The 19831-nt window shown below is 41.8% G+C and overlaps 1 protein-coding gene across 2 annotated transcripts in view; it reads right to left on the reverse strand.

Annotated features, from left to right (window-relative positions):
- Nucleotides 1-19831, reverse strand: part of CACNA2D1 (calcium voltage-gated channel auxiliary subunit alpha2delta 1) — a 488318-nt gene that overhangs the window by 284059 nt on the left and 184428 nt on the right. The gene's annotated exons all lie outside the window — the stretch shown is intronic.

Genomic DNA, 19831 nt, shown 5'->3' on the forward strand with positions numbered 1-19831 from the left:
GCATCATTCTAGGCCATGGCAGGGAGTGGGGAAGGGAATGCAGCCACCACACACACACACACACACAGTGGTGAAGGTAGAGCTGTGCACAAGTGGCCTCTCAAGATTCTCCACCCTATTTGTGGATAGATAAATTGGGGGGACAATTTCACCAAATTTCTCCAGGAGAAGGAAAACTTCTCCGACAATTTCTCACAGGTAGACATCCCCATTGGCAAGGGTTATAGACCAGCTTCTTTCTTTGTTTCCTAAGCGTTTTTGGTTTTTTGGCACTGCATCTAAGGTTGGCTGCCTGGCCCTATTTTGCATTCTCCACAATGCCCCATAGACCACTATGCATACATTTGGAATTTTGTGTTAGTTGCCAATATTACATTCTCTCAGTTGCACTGCATCGTTGACACTGTAGTCACACACACACACACTTCCAGCTGTGTGGCACATGGGAACTACAGAATATTAAATACAAGCAAACATGGATGAGCCAGAATCAGGAGATGCTCCTGCCTGAATGTTTAAATCACTAACCATTTCACTAGGGCTGTGCACCGCCTCAGACCCCAACCCTAAATCCGAAGCGGATCGGAGTGGTTCAGACCCTTCTGAACAGGATCTGAGGCAGTTTGGACGAAGGCCAAGGCAGCCCAAAGCCGAAGCCAATTGGCTCCAAAGCTTCGGGCCAACTCAGCACTTCGGAGCTGGCCCCGCCCCTGGATGTCGTACGCCACGTGTGGACTGAGGGGGATGATCTCACAATCATCATATCATGATATCATCCCTCTCCACACACACACCCGCCTCATCTAGCCATGGCCAATATATTGCCCTCATGATAGCTTTATGAATTTGTCTAATCCAAGTTGATGGCCATGCCTACATATTGAGGCAGTGAATTCCATAATTTAACTATGATCTGTGTGAAGAAGTACTTCCTTTAGTCTGTCCTGAATCTCCCACCAATCAGCTTCAAGGGATGAGTCCAGGTTCTAATACTATGAGAGAGAGAAAACTTATTCTATCCACTTTCTCTACAAGATAAATAATTTTATACACCTCTTTATCATATACCCCCTTACTTGCTTTTTTTCTAAGGTAAAAAGACCCAGACATCATAACCTTTATTTATAGGGGAGGTGCTCCAGCCCCTTGATCATTTTCTTTGCTCTTTTCTGCAACCAAATGCAAATCTTAGCAAGGTGGACTGGGAGTGAGATGCAGGAATCCTCTCTCTTGAGTGGCAACATTTTAACTCTCTGAATAATCAGTAGAATTTAGTGGGATATGGAAGTAGCTTTATTAACAACGATGATCATGTGAATGTTGATCATCAATCATCTCAAATGCAAGATACAACCTCAACAGTGAAGGGTGTCTTAATTTGTATTTTGCTTATTGTGTGATCCATAACTTTGAATCTTGCGTCTAGTTTATACTGACCAACACTGTAGATATTCTCCACGTAAACATCAATCTGGTTTTCAGTTCTTTCATAGACATTGATCCTCTCGGGAACATCTAAGAGACCTATTTTCTTTTTGAAACCATAAAGATATCATTTCTATTTGTATATCAAAGGAATACTTCCTTGTTTGAAAATTTCTGAACTCTATTTTCAAATGATCTGCTTTTGGGGTTTCCCTACTTTTCTCCAAGGTAAACAATTTTGCAGAAATCTTAACTAGCCAAGAAATGATTACCATACACAGAAACAGACTAGATACCAATCAAGTTACATTGCCTTGTAATATATCAAAGCTATGTTTGGCTGATTGTTTAAGACTCCGAACAAATTCAGATGCAGCCTGCAAGAACAAAAAAAATGACTCCCACAATATTTGATTCCAGAGAGTGCAAATTGAAAGTTCCACAGCTGGCAAATTACAGTCCATTTTGCAACCCAGTTTGATTTATTAGATAAAGGTAAACAATACCTTGTGCCTCGTTTCTGAATCAAGATTTTAATGCGCTCTCCCCATACTAATAAAAAAAATCAGGTTTAACAATTAGCTCTCCTTTCTGAATGTCTGCAGATGTGTAATTGTGTACACTAGGAATAAATTGTTGTAGTATAAAAGGGTTCTTCTGTGCCACAAAAGAGATTAATTACTGAACAGAACAAAAGCACATTTTGGCTTTCCATCACAGGCGCAGAAAGCCTGGCAATCTAAAAAGGATTAAACTTCATTAACTTTCTCCACATGTAATTGCTGATATCGTATTTAGAATAGCAGCTTGAGGTTTCCACGCACACATTTTTAGCTTGGGCCATCCGAACTTCACCTAAGTTCCCGTGTATCCAGTTGGACTTCCAAATAAACATATGGAAAGATTGGGACTCCAACATTAAATCGAATTATAGTGAACACATATCTGACATTATTGTGGTTTACCTAAGCTCATCTGCCTCGGATGACCCAGCTAACGTAATAACTTTGCTCTGTAGGAATGCAATGGAAATACACCCACAGAGGAACGTCTGTTCAGAAAGCCCAAGAGATCTGTGAAAATGTGTCGTTCACAGACCTGCCTTGCGTAATCCACATGCATTTTCCATTTTGGCATTATGCTTTCCATCTAAACTCCTTGACTAGAATAACTCCAAAGCAGTCTCATGGTGTGAGAGAGAAACATAACCTTGATCCCAGTCCAGAGGCTGTAATGTAAAGTCTAGAGTTCAAATACATTTATCCCACACGTGTTGGCCATAGGGTGGCCCTGTGTCCTACTTTACAGATGAGAGTCCTCTATCTAAACAGCTCTCAGATGACAGTACTGTGTTTGAAGGGATATCCAGTCCAAGTCCACTTTAAAGATAGAGGACCATTAAAAAAAAGGAGAGCAGAGGCCTTGGCCTATCAATAGTTAGTACCTGACATGAGACTGAACAGGTACACAGGTCATGATCCTTTCCACTCTGGTTAGAGACCTATTGCTGTTTGCCTTCCTCCCTTTCACATTGCTACCCTTGTAGATGAGACGGAGTCCAGCATTTTGGTATGTTGTAATAATTTTTTCAATGTTGATTATAGCATGAATTGTTAAGTATAAATAATGATATATATCTTTATTTCACAGACTGTCATTAAGTGTAAACCTACATGCTGTTGATAAGTTGTACAAAGTTGGGGAAAGTTGTTCACTACCAACCTCCAAAAGACTTTTTTTCTGTCTACTGAAAAAGGATTTTCCATGAGTGAATTGTCATATAAAATACATCTGGTTACTGAAGAAGAAACATGAAACGTTGTTAAATTTCCAGAATCTTCGTCTATCCTAACCTCTCAAGTTGTAGTCAATTAGGCTTACAACTGTGAAACAAAAACTTTTACCACCACCAGCTCACCAAACTAACATTATGCCTTACAGGTGGAGAACTTGAATGCTCAGCTGTGATTGTTTATCTCCAGCCTACCTAGCTATAATTATGCCTTACAGGTGGTGAATTTGTATGTTCTATTATGGTTGTTAAATAGAAAATAGATAATATTAGGGGCTGATATACAGGTGCTGGTGTACCAGTATTATAGCATATGATTTATGTGATTTATTTATTTATTTAGTGTCGGTAGTGGGTGATTGTTGTTTCAGATTGTTGGTAATTTCATCAACTGTATGTTGTAAATGGATGTGTATTCTTGTGTTAATTGTGCTGTAACACTCATTTGCACCTCATTGAAGTGTTCATGATACCCTGATTATGTGCAGTAATAGATGATTTACATATATTATTGTTACCTTTATAGTTGAATATACATTTATTAAACATCACAGAACTCTCTATTGACTCTTGTGTTACACTCACATGGATCCTATACATAGAGTTCTTACAGTAGGGTTTCTTCTCCCCCCCCTTTTTTTTTCTTTGCATACACAAAGTTTCAGCAAATGCAAATTTTATGCTTATCTGTGTCTTCTTTCACCCTCTTTTTTGGCAATGCATAAGTGGGCACCCTACCTGCCTGCCACCCACACCTCTTTCCCTAATGTGCTCTCTAGCAACACTAGTAGTTCATTGTGATTCTACAACCTTGGTACTTGTAGAAGAAAGTTTATAGTTTAATCCAGGTCATGTTACAGACAGCGCAAAGAAGGTGGTGCCCTCACATTAAATGTAAAAGCCGCGGTAACCCAGGGGAGGGGTTCTGCAATTCCGTCGGAAACTCTTGTGTGAGTTGGCAGCTGAATGATGCAACACCACTCCGCTGCCACCATGGGTATATGGGGCATATAGACAGCCCCCTGGTGGCACTGGAGAAAGATCAGAGAGCAGGCCAGCCACATTACCCTCCAGCAAGCCACCACAGCAGTGCAGAGAGCATGGCAGGTGTTTCTTGCATCTAGAGTTCAAGACTTTGGCTTTAGCTAGACCTACCTGTTACCCCACGACGGAGGAGTAGGGTGACCATATGAAAAGGAGGACAGGGCTCCCATATCTTTAATGGTTGCATAGAAAAGGGCATTTCAGCAGGTGCCATTTGTATATAAAGACAACCTGGTGAAATTCCCTCTTCATCACAGTAGTTAAAGGTGCAGGAACTATACTAGAGTGACCAGATTTAAAAGAGGGCAGGGCACCTGCAGCTTTAACTGTTGTGATGAAGGGGAAATTTCACCAGGTTCCCCATATATACAAATGACACCTGCTGAAATTTCCTTTTCAATACAGCTGTTAAAGGTACAGGAGCCCTGTCCATCTTTTCATATGGTCACTCTACGGAGAAGGGAAGATCTCGCGTTGTGTTTAACGCGAGATCCCTCCTCTGTTTACACACAACGACCTCAGAAGGAGAGGTGTTGCGCCCGCCATTTTTTAATTATTAAAGGGGCAGCAGCGCACAAACGCTCATGCACACAAGGTAAGCTATTTTTAAAATGTAAATTACTTTCCCCGCTCCCACCACCCTACCCCCGATGGGTGCAGCGCTCCTCGCAAGGAATCGTGCGGAGCTGGGTCAACCCGCAGCACCCAGCCACACGTTCTGTGGTCTTGGGCTCAGCTCGGGAGGACCGCGGAAAAACCAGGGCCAAAGGGGACGGCAATATGTACATTGATGGTGCTATATAAATAATAATAATAATAATAATAATAATAATAATAATAATAATAATATCCTGGGTTAAGGGAGGGATCATCGCTCCCTGATCCCGGGATCCCCTGTGCGTCATGTGGACGCACAGGGATGATCTCAGGGATCGCCCCGGGATCAAGCCCCGTCTACCTATGGCCTTCTATAGCCTTCTCTCTACAAGTAATGTTCTTCACACAATTTCCCCCCTGTTCTCTCTCTTATGCCCATTTCTCTTATAATCTTATGTCAATAGTAAAACCGCTATTTCCATGCAACCTGAAAAGAGCTTTCCGAAGCGCTATTAGTTCTAAAAGGGTTTTGTAATGTCAGCCTCTGGGGTTTACAGCTTTGATAGCTACACTCAACAGCCTGGATTTATGAATGCTGATTTCCAGCGAAAGGTGTTTAATTAGGATGTCTCACACTTCTCTGCATATGAAAAAGGAAGAAAGTTAAAATCACCACCTTCCACCTCAAAGAAAGCCACAAACATCACTTGCATGCACGAAAGTAACGCATGGTACAGCTTCCAATGGTTTTGTTAGGCCAGCATTTCCCATCCTCAGGTCCCCAGATGATGTGGGACCACAGCTCCTATCATCCTCAACACCTGGGGACCAAGGGATTGTATCCAATGTTAGTTCTCCTTAGGGCAGATCCATTGAAATGAATGGAAGTTAAGTTAGCTTAACATTGGATACAATCTAAGAATTAGAAAGGCTGAACAGTCTTTCCTGCCTCTCATTCATTATGGGAAACAAGCTCCATAATATGAACCAAGTTAGCACCCCTAGAGCGGCACCAGATACCAAGACGCAGAGTGACGACCGTATTACAGGGCTCGCATCCCCCACCAGCTAACCTTCTGTGCACTCTGTGACTCAGCAAGGCCACGCAGTTCTAACTCACGTCTCTCTGACCACCAGCCAGCAGTCCCATGCAGGAATCTAGGCCTAGGTGTGTGTAGCTCATGTCATTAAGAGTGTGGACCTTAAAGACCCTAATTGGAGTGGAGGAGAGGAAAGTGTGCTTTCTCCCTCTCCCCACTGCTCTGATTGGGTGGCATTATTTTGCACTTTCCAGAGACCCCGGAAAGTGCACTTTCCTGCCCCCCACTGCTCCAATCGGGCCTAAAGGAGCAGTGGGGGGGACTACGTGCTTTCCCCTTTAAAGCCCTGATTGGAGCAGTGGGGGGCAGGAAATCGCACTTTTCGGGGCCTCTAGATGTCCGGGGGAATTGGGCAATTTACAGGGGCTCTAGAAAGCGCTTTCCCATCTGCCTGAAAACCCCTGATTAGAGCAGTTGTGGGGGGAGGCAGAAAAGCGGCGGTGACCCCAGGAAATTAGGGTGTGCCTGGGCACACCCAATGCACCCCATGCCTATAGGCTATAAACTCCACAACCCCCATCCACGTCAAATCAGCAAAATTCAAGCCAAAGTTTCACGATTTCAATCTTGAAGCTCACTCTGACTTGAGTCCGTACCGGATTGCGAGCTTTGTTTTCTTTCTTTTCCCATGAAAATCCATCTGTACTTCCATGTGTATTCTTTTCCAGATCAGTTGTGTGCATCTTTGAAACGTACCCATTTCTGTCCTGTTTGTTAAAGCGTATTTGTGTGCATTTTTCTAAAGTACGCTTTTTTTTTCAAACGTACAGACTGCCGAACACAAATGGTGTTGGTCCATGAATCACACGGCAAGGTCAGAAACGTACGGACTAAGTCCATATTCACTCCAGAAGGTGTAAAGTGACTAAATCCTGTTCAAAACCAAACAGAAACAAAGATCTCATACATCCCTAATCACAGCATGTTCTGAAGCTCAACAGCATTGGAAGCTCAATATGTGGTGCGCAGGGCTAGCTAGCAAGGTTTGCTATGAGTGCCCTGTTAGATCCTGCTTTTTGTGAGTTCAACCTTATATATTTATCACCCACCAACCCATCCCTCCCCCTTTTAAAAAGTTGCCTTCTCATAAAACTGGGGGGAAGGGAAGTACACAATGAACACAAAGAATAAGCAACTCTGTGTAAATGGCATCATACATACATTAGTGGTGCAATATTTCATACTGACGTGCAAACTCCCTCAACGCAATTCAGAAATTACAAGTATCTTCCCATTCCCCCATCTACAGGGTTCTAAATTGATGGATCATGCTGCGTGCACCATAGATCACCTTAAAGTTTCATCTGCTTTTTGTCCAAATCCTGGATTTTAGTTACAGCCCAGACAAAACTAAGGAAAAGAGGGTGGTGGTTGTTTTTAAAAGATCCAAACAATGATGGCAAAGTCCAGGTTGTTCCAAAGCCTCAAGGAAAAATGGAACTGTGAAATCACTGAGCTTGTCTGTCCAGGTGGTGTGAAACTCTTCAACCCTGCTGATAGCTTTTCTAGCCATAGCTCAGCCGTAGAGCACTTGCTTTGCATGCAGAAGGTCCCAGATTCGATCACCGGCATCTCCAGGTAGAGCTGGAAAAACTCCTGCATGAAACCCTGGAGAGTCACTGCCAGTCAGTGCCAACAATACTGGACTAGACGGACCAATGATCTGATTGAGTATAAGGCAGCTTCCTATGTTGCTATGTTCTTATGAATTCTGCATGAACTATATGCATAACCAAAGATAGGTAATGATGCCCTCCAGGAGTGTTCCACGGCAACTCCCATAAGCCTCAGCCAGCATGGCCAATGGACAGGAATTATGGGAGGCATAGTCCAAACATCTGAGAGCACCAGGATGCCTACCTCTGCTATTGTTTTCTGTTAAATCTTTTCAGTGTATTACGTGAAAATTAGTGCACGTAATGCACTAAATTACTTTGGCCCATTGCTGTGTAACCTTAGCAAGCCAATGATCAGAAGCTTGAGTGCACCACCAGCAAATGGGCCAATGCTCCTAGGAAGTTCAATTAGTGCTGGTACTAACATTCAAAGCCCTAAACGGCTTGGGGCCAGGTTATTTGAAGGAACGCCTCCTCCCATACGTGCCTGCCCGGACCTTAAGATCATCCACAGGGGTCCTTCTCCGTGAGCCCCTGCCAAAGGAAGTGAGGCAGGTGGCTACTAGGAGGAGGGCTTTCTCTGCTGTGGCACCCCGGCTGTGGAATGGGCACCCCAGAGAGGTTTGCTTGGTGCCTACAGTGTACTCCTTCCATCGCCAGCTGAAGACCTTTTTTATTTTCTCAGTATTTTAACACCTAATTTAACTTAAACTTTGCTGGTTTAATTCCATATTTTAACCTATATCATTTTTTGCTGTGTGGTTTTATCCTGGTTGTGCTTTTTATATTGTATTTTGCATTTGTGTTTTTAGATTGTTGGTTGTTTTTATGCCCTTCATGATTTTAATTTTTGTGAACTGCCCAGAGAGCCTCGGCTATTGGGTGGTATAAAAATGTACTAAATAAATAAATAAATAAATAAATAAATAAATAAATAAATAAGGCCAGGGCCTACATGGGATGTTAATATTGGTGAGCATTTTAACTGTGGGCCCGAAAAAATTACGCAAAAATGACATGGCCAGAAGTAACTACAATACAGATCTTCATTAGCGAGGATGGAGAGATGGTGTTCCTTCGCTGATAGAAAGACGGAAACTTTTCCAGCATCCATTACTGAGGATAATTCTCATCTTCTTCTCCCTTCAAATTCCTGTATGGCAGACAGCTTCCAAACAGCTACTCAAGCTGTCTAAATTATAATGGCAGTATAGTGCTGAATGACATCCTGACTTTTCATTGTCTATCTGAGCCTCAGACGTGAAGTGTGTCACAAGAGACACCTACCATTATTATTTTTTTATTTCAAGAAGGCTTGGTTTGTCGCTTAATTAAGGCAGAGAATGACAGTTCAGAAAAGAAGACGTTGCCTCCCTGGCAAGGTTTGACACAGTGGCCACGACATAAACGCGATAAAGGAATGCAGGGGAAATGCAAGGGAAAAACTCACGTGTAGCATTAAACCTTAAGGCTTACCTTTGGGAAATGAAAGCTTTAACATGACAATCTCCTACTTTTTAAAAGTTTTATATAATGTGGCACTTTTTAAAGGCAGTTGTCAACATTCACCGACCTATCCTTGAGATTTCAGACTCCCATTTGCATCAGTGCAAATGTAGGGTTACTTATGGAACTTTCTCCTTCGGAATTCCTCCCTACATTTCCTGATCCTGAATGACCAGATCCTGATTCTATAGAAGCACAGGTGTATTAGAAACAGGGGTGTAATGGAATCAGGGCTCACAGGGCCAAAGCACCACAATGTCTTGACGAGCAGGGATGAAGATGGCATCTGCCACTCCCCCTCAGGCCTTCCTGTTTCCTCTTGGGTAGCCTGGTCTTGAATGGGCAATAAATACCATTAGCTTTACAAAAGATCTACAAAAAGTATATATAATATACACAGAGAGATGGATCACCACCACTATCTGCATTTTTGGATACTCCTTTGGGGGCTTGGCTACACGGACTGTCATGCTGAGTGCCCACACATCAGAATTTACCATTACACCACTAATTAGCAATCTCTCATTTTGTTTTTATTTCCCAACTTTGTTCTGACCACTGTGCATGAAGTTTTCAACTCATGTCCCCCCGCCCCCACTTCTTACAGGTTACTGATGTACTCCACATGCTGTCCAATTAAATCACAATGCAAAAAGGAATCTTGACATGGTTCCATGCTTACATCAAGATGTGTGTGTGTGTGTGATTTAATAAATGTGCACATGCGCTGGAGCACATTGGTAATCTTGAAGGAAATCTAGATGCAAAACAGAAAACATTCCTCAGCCATAGATTTGCTGTTTGGCTGCAAATCACCCAGAGATTTACCAATAGATGTTGATCTACCAGTAGATCTGATCTACCTTCTGCCTAGCCCTGCTCGAGATGGTATCCTATATTCCACCTAGTGCTAACAATCCGTTATAAGGTAATTTGTGCAAATTATTTAGGGCACAATCCTGTGCATGTTTAGACAGAAAAAGGTCCTGGGGAATACTGGGAGTTGTAGGACTTTTTTCTGTCTAAATGTGCATAAGGTTGCACCCTTAAGAAATTAATTGTGGAAATCGCCCCAAGTTAAACCAGGCAACAGGTAGAACATAACAAAAGATGAATGGCTATTGAAGATGGTGGAGTTGGCAAAACTTATGTCGATAATTAGAGAAAAGACAACTTCTAGGTTTTTAACTGAATGGAAACCTTTAATAGACTTTTTGCAGGGATTGGGAAAAAATGACTTGTTTATCTGTGGTTTCAAGGATTAAGAAAAATTATAAGATAAACTAAAGAGAGAAATTATGCTTTTTTGTAACTATGGTGGAAGAAAAGATATGGCCACTTATTTTTGTTGTGAAAATCGGAACTTCATCTTAACTTGTAATTTTGTTTTTCTCTCTTTTAAGTGTTGTAGGGTGTTATTTTTGTAATTGTTCTTTCTTTCTTGTGTATTTTATGTTGTTTTTTAATTGGGTTTGTGTGGAAAAAAGTTCTTATTAGAACATAACAAAGGTCAGAGAAAACACGTGGAGGTCTAATTGGAAGCTGGGTGTGCAGGAATGCTGGAGGTGGGGCTTAGGTGCGCACCCACGTTACCCTTTACACACCTTAGCCCTACATGTGAGCAGGTAAATGCCTGCATAGGTTGGTATGTGTGTGTGTGTGTGTTTTGCTTGTTAGGTAAATCTCCTCAGTGAATCCATGACTACTTTAACAGCACCACAGGGCTCCCTTGGCTAGGCCTGTGGCCTATTTCTCCTCATTTCTTGTGAGTTGGAGGGTGTGGTGATGCGATGGACATGCCACCAGGTCATCCTGCATGGGTTGGTTTCCTCAGTGTCCATGTGGTTGTCATCACTGACACAGTCGCTAAATGGTTGGCTGCTGTTTGCAGGGACACTGTATCGTGTCATTTTCCCACCATTTTTGTATTTTCTATTTGTGTGTTCCCACCCTGACCTCCTGGGCTGAGCAGGCCTAGGATCTGACAGCTGTTCCACCAATGTAGAGGCTGATCTCCAGTCACAGCATAATGTGAGTATAGGGTTGCTTTGTTAGTGAATGTTCTCTGAAAATAATATATTTCACCTGGCAGTTTAATAACCAGAGAAATAGAAGTCACCACGACTCCTTCGTCTTTTCACTTCAAATGACATCTCAGTGGGAAAGTATCCAGTGCAAATTAAAATAGGAGATGGAAGCCGTTGAGAGACGGGCTGCTTTTCATTTGGTGGAAAGTGTCAAAAACCCACATTGGCTCATCCACTCACATTTAGCAGAGGTGCTTGTCGATTATTTATTGCAGGGAGGTCTTTTCAGCCTGGGATTAAGATGTTCTAAAACTCCCAAGAGGCCAATTCATCATAACACAATATAGACTGTGTGAATAATGGACGTTCACAATAGGCTCAGCTGACACAGGGGAGCAAGCGATGGGTGAATTGAGGTCACACACTTGATGTGAAGACATCGGACGTCTACCAAAACTGTCAATCAACTATTAGAGGGAGAAGCGTCATGAATATGAAGCAGGGAACAAGCAGATTGGTTTTGGATTCCACGTTCCTAAGAGCTAAGAGAGCTCTCACTAATGAGCGCTGCTTGCTGTACATGTCAATTCAATCCTAGCTGTAGCTATTGCTTATACAGCCAAAGCAACAATTATTCAGCAGAAAAAGCTTCCAGTCTTCACTAGTGAGACCCAGTACGTTTCTCTCATTGCCAAAGCAGTCTATTTCTGCTTTTGTTCCTCCCATGCATTAAATGAAACAAGAAATAAATTCTACCATTTTTTGCACTGAAAGAAGGTAAACTGATGAAGCATATCCATTTTATACTGTAGGCTTAAAAAAAAAACCTTTATTGTAACTTTCATCCAAAAATAGCTAGCTAATTTCTGGAATGACCTTATTTGAGAACATAAATAACCCACCCATGCTGTGACAAAGGAGGTATCATAGAAAATAAAATAGTTTTATGGGTGTAACATTTTCTGTGCAAATAGAGGAAATCAAATCAGTGGGGTTGCTCATAAACACAAGATAAATATTGTGCCAGAAGTGGATTTTGATCTCATATTAAGTTAGTGTTTACTACAGCTTGGATGGATCAATTTAAATCAAGCCAATTTAACTCGCAGTAAAATCCCAAATTAAAGTAATTCCATCAGGATTTCTTAGGATTTATTCCTTTAAAAAGTGTCTATAGGATTGCAGCCATAGCAATTTAAGTGACCAAGGCAAAAAATACTAATTGAAATTTCTGATTTAAATCACATTTTCCATTTCATAATGCAAACATTTCCAATTGTGAAATTAATCAATTTCTGTTTGGCTGCCTCTGGACAGATGCAAGGCCACTAAGCAATTCTCTTATTTGAAGACTTAAGCCAGGATAGTGCCATGAGTTCAAGAGGGTTTTTCCCCCTCTGCCCTGTGCTGTATTGCTTTTGAAACTGGGTGAAGATTTAAAAGTTATTTGAGATCAGCTATTAAGTGAACAAAAGACCAAAAAAAAAATCCTATCAGATAAATTAAACCCTTTTACTAATCTAAACATTTCCCAGATCTCTCTAGAAGCAAGGGCTGATCATTATTGAGAAAACAGCACTTTACCAGGTATATTTCCATAGTATTTGACTGGGTCAAGGAAATGAATACTTTGCTTCAATAATAAACACAACACATAATCTGTGGTCATATTTATAATTCTTGACCTCAAGTTTCTCTCAGGTTAGACTAGGCAGCATACAAGCCTTATACTAAATGGGAGTTTTAAATGCTGGAAAGGGAGAAACACCCAGAGAAACCTAAGCTTGTTCACATAAGAGGAGCTATGCTGAATGAGACCAAAGGCCTGTATAGTCCAGTTTACTGTTCCCATTGGGGCACCTGGCCAGTCAGATGCTCCAATAAGAAGCTTACAAGCAGGATAGTAACACCCTCCCATTTATGCTCCATAGTAACTGCCTCTGATCCTGGACGTAATATATAGCTATCTTGACTAGTCACCATTTATAGCCTTATTCTCATCAAATCCTCTTTTAAAGCTGTCCAAGTTGGTGACCATCACTACGTCTCATTGGAGTGAATTCCATAGTTAAACTATGCACTGTGTGTATCAGTATTTCACATTATCGGTCCTGAATCTCCCAGCACTCAGCTTCAATGCACAAACCCTGCTTTTAATGTTGTGCGAGGAAGTTATCCACTTTCTCCATACCGTGCATAATTTCGTAGATTTCTACCATCTTTCCCCTTATTCAGAATTTTTCTAATTTTAAAAGCCCCAAACATTATAACCCTTCCTTATAGGGGAGTTGCTCCAGTCACTTGATCATTTTGGTTACCATTTTCTGCACCTTTTCCAGCTGTACAATATAATTTTTGAGGTGTGGTGACCAGAACTATACACAGTTTTCAAAATGTAGGTTTGTATAAGGCAGTTATTATATCAGCAGTTTTATTTTCAATTCCTTTCCTAATGAACCCCAACAAGGAATTTTCCTTTTTTGATTGGGTTGACCTTTTCATCAAGCTGTCCCCACAACCCCCAAGATCCCTTTTATGGTCATTCACTGCCAGCAAAGCTCTTATCACTATATATGTGAAGTTAGGATTTTTGTTAATTAGAGATTCTCCACATTCCTAGGATATATTGCTGTCTTTCCAATGTGCAGAGACACTTGCATACATTAATAATTTCCCACCTGTGCCTTAGTATTTGCCAAGCATGACAGTTATGCTCATATAAATAAAAAATACAGTTTATGTCATTCTGATTCAGTTAAGGGGAAGGCAGGTACTAGCAAGAAACACTGTCCAAGAAGGTAACCCACTCTAGATTGTCTTGCATGATATCCATGCCACAAGTTCCCAAAGTTGTTAGTTGACCTAGGGCTCATCTACACCAAGCAGGATATTGCACTCTGAAAGCAGTATGAAACTACCACACTACTGCTTTATAGTGGTACAGAAGTGCACTGACAACTGTTGGGGCCCATTGACGCACACCATATACCACTTCCATACCGCTTTCATAGTGTGGGAATCTACACTATTGTTATTATAATGTTATGAATCAGCAACTCTGACGCAAAGCATCACATGACCCTCTGTATCTTCAGGTGTAAATGAAGATATGGGTTGTACTTATCTTCTTGATTTCGTTGTCCCAGTTCGTTGTTGCGGAGTACTAGCGCTTATTTAGAAATCATGTGACCTGTTCTAACGACGTTAGCTCTTCTCCGAAAATGTTGAATTGAGTGATCAGCCAATTGCTACCCTGGTTTCCACATGTTGAAATTACGAGCATGAGCAGATGAGTTAGCAAAGGGGGGACAAGAAGGGAAGAAAAAAGGAAGTGGGCTGAGCAAACTGAGAAGCTCGCCTAAACACAGAGGAGACAGAGAACAGCTACAACGGAAGAACAAACAGTGTGCCCTGGATTAATGAATTTATAATGTAAAGGGAAAACGTAAGTACCGCTAGATCCCCATAGTGTGCCCCGTGATTATCAAAACCGACACAGACAGCAACATTAGAAATGGACAATAACTACGTTATTAGACTTGTGTAGATCCGGCCAGTGTTATATCCTGCTTGGTGTAGATGTGTCATGGGCCCCAACAGTTATCAGTGCAGTGCAGTTCCACTATAAAGCAGTAGTGTAGGTCCTGCAGTGCACTTCAATGCCACTATAAAGCAGTAGTGCGGCTCCTGCCTTTTATATACCACTTTCATACCACTTTCATAGTGGAATATCCTGCTTGGTGTAGATAAGCCCCTAGTCTGGCTCAACGCTTCTTCCAATGCTCAACTGTGGCAAATCTCGAAGAACAAATTTCTCATGTGACTATTCTCAGGTTGGTTGGACCCTTAATGTGTAAGGAAAACCCTTCTATTCACACTGTAGCCAGCACCCAATGTAAGATGAAACACTCAATGTAACACACATTCTCAGTTCACCCAACAAGAATCTCTGGTCCTCTGTCCAACTCCTACCACATGTACCATTTTTAGGCCCTGTTGGCTAAAATTACAAATGCTTGTTGTTAATTCAGATTTGGCATTTCTCTTTTCACTAAATTTCCCCAAACTAATAACTTTTTATAAGCTCCTGGGAACTAAACTACCAAGAAAGGAAAGTGGGACATTTCAGCAAAGATTTTTTGGAGGGTAGCCTAAAGCAGAGAGATGAATCTCTAGGTGAAGATGTGAAATTAGACACCTACGGGGCATAATCAACTGCTAAAACTAAATGGAAACTAGGCATTCAACCTTTGGAAAGTTAAACAAAAAGTGTTTCTCAAGGTTTAGCACAAATCTTTTATGCAGATGTCTTTCAGCACTCTGCCCACTCACCTGTTACTTACATATTACTTCACCGTTCGAAAGTGTTCCTCACTTTTGATTTTATATTTTTTTTACATTTTGAGGTGAAGAAATCAAAAATAACATGAAGATATTCTAATCCCACCAGCATCCCCTGCACCAGGGGTGGGCAGAAAGTAGATCAGGATCTAGTGATAGATGCCCAGGTGATTTGCAGTAGATCAATAAGGATTTCTGACTCCCAATTGGTTAGCAATAGCAAAATGACTGCAGAGTTCCCATTCCTAAATTATATTACTGAAATAAAGAAAACTGGGGGCAGGTTATCCAGGAATCGGCTCTTCTGTAAAAGGGTTGTCTGTTGTTTCCAATTCTGGTCCTCAAAATAAATTCCTAGGCTCAGAATTATGTTTCTAAGTGCACATCTATTGCACCAAGCTCTGGTTAGTGGATCCTGGAGATCTAGTAAAAACAACAAGGTAGATCCTGCAAGTCTGAAGTCTGTCCAGCCCTACCCAACACCATCTATAATGTGCACCTCACCTATCCAATGTAAAATTTCAGTACAACAAAATCATTCTAACAAGTGGCACCTACAATAAAAAGTTGCTGTGTATCCTCTCCTTCGAGCAGGAATGCTCCTGTTTAGAGTTCTCGACAGCATACTATAAGGGTCAAATGACAAATTTCTGTAAAGATGGAGTTGTAGCTACATCTTTTTCTTTTCTTACTCAGAAGTAATTGTGGGGAACCTGATCCAGATTGGAGCCCTAGCATGGTAGATTTTAACTGTTTCCCCCTATGCTGCAGTTCTGATATGGATTGGAAGTGAGGGCACTGGCAATTTGCATTGCCAAAAAAGAATCCAGGCAGGACAGACCCCAACTGAACCTTACAGCTTGCAGGGATGAGTTTCTGCTTCTCTCTGGCTCAGAAGAGTCGCGTTCCTATTTCCGAAACAGTATGTCAGCGGCTAGGAGCAACAGGAAATGGCTATTACCTTTGTGTCTGGCTCTTGCGCTTCCTAGAGGCATCGGTTTGCCCATGTGGGCAACAGGATGTTCGGCATAACGGACCATTGCTCTGATCCAGCAGGGGTTGTTTGATGCTCCTCCGTGTGGAGGCATGTCAAAGCACCAAGATTTTTTGCTGTTTCTCAGCCGGCCCAAGTTCAAACAAAGTGGTGGCAAAGAGGCGAGCAAGAATATGGCTACCAATGCCACCAAAATTGGTAGCCCCCAGCTTACTAGGGCCTTAGCTAGACAGGGCTTTATCCTGGGGCGATCCTGTGCATCTACATGACGCACAGGGGATCCCGGGATCAGGGAGGGATGATCCCTCCCTTGCCCCGGGATCTCGCCCTCCACTTTAGGTCCATTTTTTCTGCGGTCTCGAGTGCTTGTGCGCTGCTGCCTCTTTAAAAATAATGGCGGGCACGACACCTCTCCCTCTGAGGTCATCGCACGCCGCGTGTGAACAGAGGGGGAGATCTCATGATAAAAATATTGCGGGATCTTCACCCCTTTGCCCCACTAGACTGCTAGGTCTAGCTGAGGGCTTGGTTTCTTTTCAAGAATGTTCCAAGGCACTCTGAATATGGATGGGTTGCTATAATTCTGGGATAATCAAAATTGCATGTGTTTACTTCCCTTATCTTTCCTTTTTATCTTCATCCTTCTCAACTCACTTTTCATCTCACACGTAGTGTAATGGCTTCCCTTGTGAGTAACATAATTTATTTTATTCAGGAAAAGTATAGTCTGATATTCCAGTGGGCATTCATTATTGAGTAGTGAGTGCTGCCCTATGAAGGCAGGCATGGGGACACCAAGTTGTACTAGCTGCGAGGGGCCATTTTCGAGGTAACTTTAAACCCTGTCACACAGGGAGAGAAGAGAATGCTCACCCAGAGTCCTATGTTGGGGTGGGGGGTGGGGTGGGGTTGGCCCATTAAACTAGCTGCAACGTTTGCATGCAAATTAATGTTAATTGCATAGCACTCAAGTCCACTAAAATACATTAAACGTCAGTAGGTGGAGCTCTTGCTTTGCTAATACATGAAAGAGCAAAGTCAGGCCAATCCCAGGGTATGGCTTCAAAATGGCAGATAAACTGCACAAGGAAAGGACGCATTCCCAAGGGAGGGCAATTTCTGTGACGTAATGGGACACAGGAGAATCCTTCAAAGTTAGCTGATCATTCACGTAAGGCAGCCTTTCCCAACCTGCTGCCTTCCCAATGGATGATGTGAGTTATAGTACAGCACATCTGAAAGCACCAGGTTGAGGGATTCTAGCTAAAAGTAAAAGAAGCACGCTTGTTTTCGTCTAACTATATTTACGGAGGGACATTCAAGTATCATCCAAATGCAATAATCTAACAGGAGAACCAGTTGGCTGTGGACTTGCCACAGTTGCAACACTTTTATGATCTATCACAACAACCTCATACATACTACCCAAGTGAGGTACTCCTGAGGTGATCATGTCATGTGTGGAGGGGATTTTTTAACCTCTCTGAGGGACAAACTAAATGTTAAAACATCTTTTTGTTCAGTCTACAGATTTTTAAAAAACACGAACGGCATCAGCTGAGTGTGTGTGTGTGTAATTATCAGGATCCCTTCTCTGAAATTATTATTTGCATTGAGAGGAGATCCCCCCTTGGTACTTCAGAGGAGGGATTTTCCTCCTGAATGCAGAAAGAAATACTTAAATACCCTCTTCATGTTTGCAGAAATCCTGATAATTATCACATACAAACACAGAACAGCTGATGCTATGTGCATTAAAAAAACCTGCACATTAAGATGTTAAGCATTATCTAATGCCATGTCTAGTTTATCCCTCGCTATTAATGTTAGTATATGAAAGACATAAATGCAGCTTTAAATATGACTGTATAAGGGTGTGGATTTTTAATCTTTCAATGCTCCAGAAACAAAACAAACAACCACAGGCAGCACATCCAGTTTATATATATTTTTAGATTTTTTTAAAAAAAAATAAATCTATTAAAAATTATGAACTGGATGCACTACTAGTGGTATTTTGTTTTGTTTTGAGAATGCTGTAACATGCGTATCAGATTGCCTGCATATTGGTTGAATCTATCCATGGTTATAAAAGAAGGCACATGTGTAGTTGTGCTTGTGTTGTCTCTGAATAGTTACATTCTGTATGAACTGCATGCCTCAGTCCTCCACCCACCATTTCTTCCATAGGTACACAGAATGGGAAGGACAGCGCATAGTTAACTTATGGAACTCACCGCCACAAGATGTATTTAACACTTAAGTATTTTAACACTTAATTTTAACTTAAATTTAAATTTTACTGTTTTAACTCTGTATTTTAATCCTATATCAACTTTGCTGTGTGGTTTTATCCTGGTTGCGCTTTTTATACTGTATTTCGTAATTGTGTTTTAAACTGTTGGGTGTTTTACTGTGGTTTTAATTTTTGTGAACCGCCCAGAGAGCTTCGGCTATTGGGCGGTATAAAAATGTAATAAATAAATAAATAAATAAATAAGATGTAGTGATGGCCACCAATTTGGATGGCTTTTAAAGGGGGTTGGATAAATTCCTGGAGTTGAAGGCTATCAATAGCTACTAGTCCTGATGGTTGTGTGGTATCTCCAGTATTCAAGGCAGTAAGCCTGTGTGCACCAATTGCTGGGGAACATGGGTGGGAGGGTGCTGTTGCACCATCTCCTGCTTGTTCATCCCTGGCCGATGGCTGGTTGGCCACTGTGTGAATAGACTGCTGGACTAGATGGACCCTTGGTCTGATCCAGCATGGCACCTCTTATGTTCTAAGTGAATGAAATGGCAGTGTGGCAGATTGGTAGCTAATGCAGGGATTGCACAGTAGCAGAGTGTCATCAGCCATGTCATAAGATTGCTTCTGAGCGTAGTCACAGGGAAGTACAAACTAGCATCTGGGATGAATAAATGTGGGAGTGTCTTTTTTTTTCCTTTTTTCTTTTTTTGCATGCAAAGTGGGAGAAGCATTAGGTGCGAATCCTGATAATGTGCATTAACTGACATGGGGAATTAACTGAGATTCCAGAGTGCTCGCTAGAGCACTTGAAAATGCTTGGATCGCTTCAGCCTTCACCTCCCAGAAATATGGCATTTTCAAGGCTTCCATATGTCAGGCAGAAGTGTCGTGTGTGCTCCTGGCATGCGCATGTTCATGGGGATTGTGTGCCACTGACCCACAATAGTCCTAGAGCGCAACAAGGGTGCCAAACTTCCAAGCATGCATAGAAATACAGTCCATGAACAATCAAACGATCCTTCTTACCCTTTTCAAAATGATGGAGACCATAAAACAAATGTGATTCATTGCCTATTCATTGTCAAGGCTGGAAAATTTGTATAAAAGGCACTTAGCAACATAGGGCACAGACCTTTCA

The sequence above is a fragment of the Elgaria multicarinata genome, chromosome 9, assembly GCF_023053635.1.
Source record: "Elgaria multicarinata webbii isolate HBS135686 ecotype San Diego chromosome 9, rElgMul1.1.pri, whole genome shotgun sequence".
Classification (NCBI taxonomy): Eukaryota; Metazoa; Chordata; class Lepidosauria; order Squamata; family Anguidae; genus Elgaria; species Elgaria multicarinata.